Below are 848 nucleotides of genomic sequence, written 5' to 3' on the forward strand. Positions count from 1 at the left end.
AGATAGATAGATAGATAGATAGATAGATAGATAGATAGATAGATAGATAGATAGATAGATGATAGACAGAGAGACAGAGAGACAGACAGACAGACAGACAGACAGACAGATAGATAGATAGATAGATAGATAGATAGATAGATAGAGGAGATAGATGAGATGATAGACAGAGAGACAGACAGACAGATAGATGAGATGATAGATAGATAGATAGATAGATAGATAGATAGATAGATAGATAGATAGATAGTAGATGACAGACAGAGAGAGAGAGTGAGAGAGATAGACATAGATAATAATAATAATAATAATAATAATAATAATAATAATAATAATAATAATAATAATAATAATAATAATAATAATAATAATAATAATAATAATAGTAGTAGTAGTAGTAGTAGTAGTAAAGTTGGAAGGGACCTTGAAGGTCATCTAGTCCAACCCTCTGCTCAGGCAGGAAACCCTATACCATTTCGGACAAATGGCTGTCCAGTCTCTTCTTAAAAATTTCCAGTGTTGGAGCATTCACTGCTTCTGGAGGCAGGTGGTTCCACTGGTTAATTGTTCTCACTGTCAGGAAGTTTCTCCTTAAATGAATATTTTCCCATGATCTAAAATTAAAGTTAATATAAAAGTATTATTACACAAAACAAAATGAGAAACATTCATAAATCGATCCTTGAACCCTTTTTTGTTTGACTAGTTCAGCGTAATCAGCTAACATAGAACAAAACCACAAACAACTGGAATATCTTCTATTTTTCAGGGAAGCCTGGCCGGTGTCCCCTGACAGTTCTAGGCACCATCACTACTTGTGTGGAGTTGTGTGGAAGTGACGGGGACTG

The sequence above is a fragment of the Protobothrops mucrosquamatus genome, unplaced genomic scaffold (genome assembly GCF_001527695.2).
Source record: "Protobothrops mucrosquamatus isolate PMUCROS unplaced genomic scaffold, P.Mucros_1.0 scaffold6735, whole genome shotgun sequence".
In the NCBI taxonomy this organism is placed as follows: domain Eukaryota; kingdom Metazoa; phylum Chordata; class Lepidosauria; order Squamata; family Viperidae; genus Protobothrops; species Protobothrops mucrosquamatus.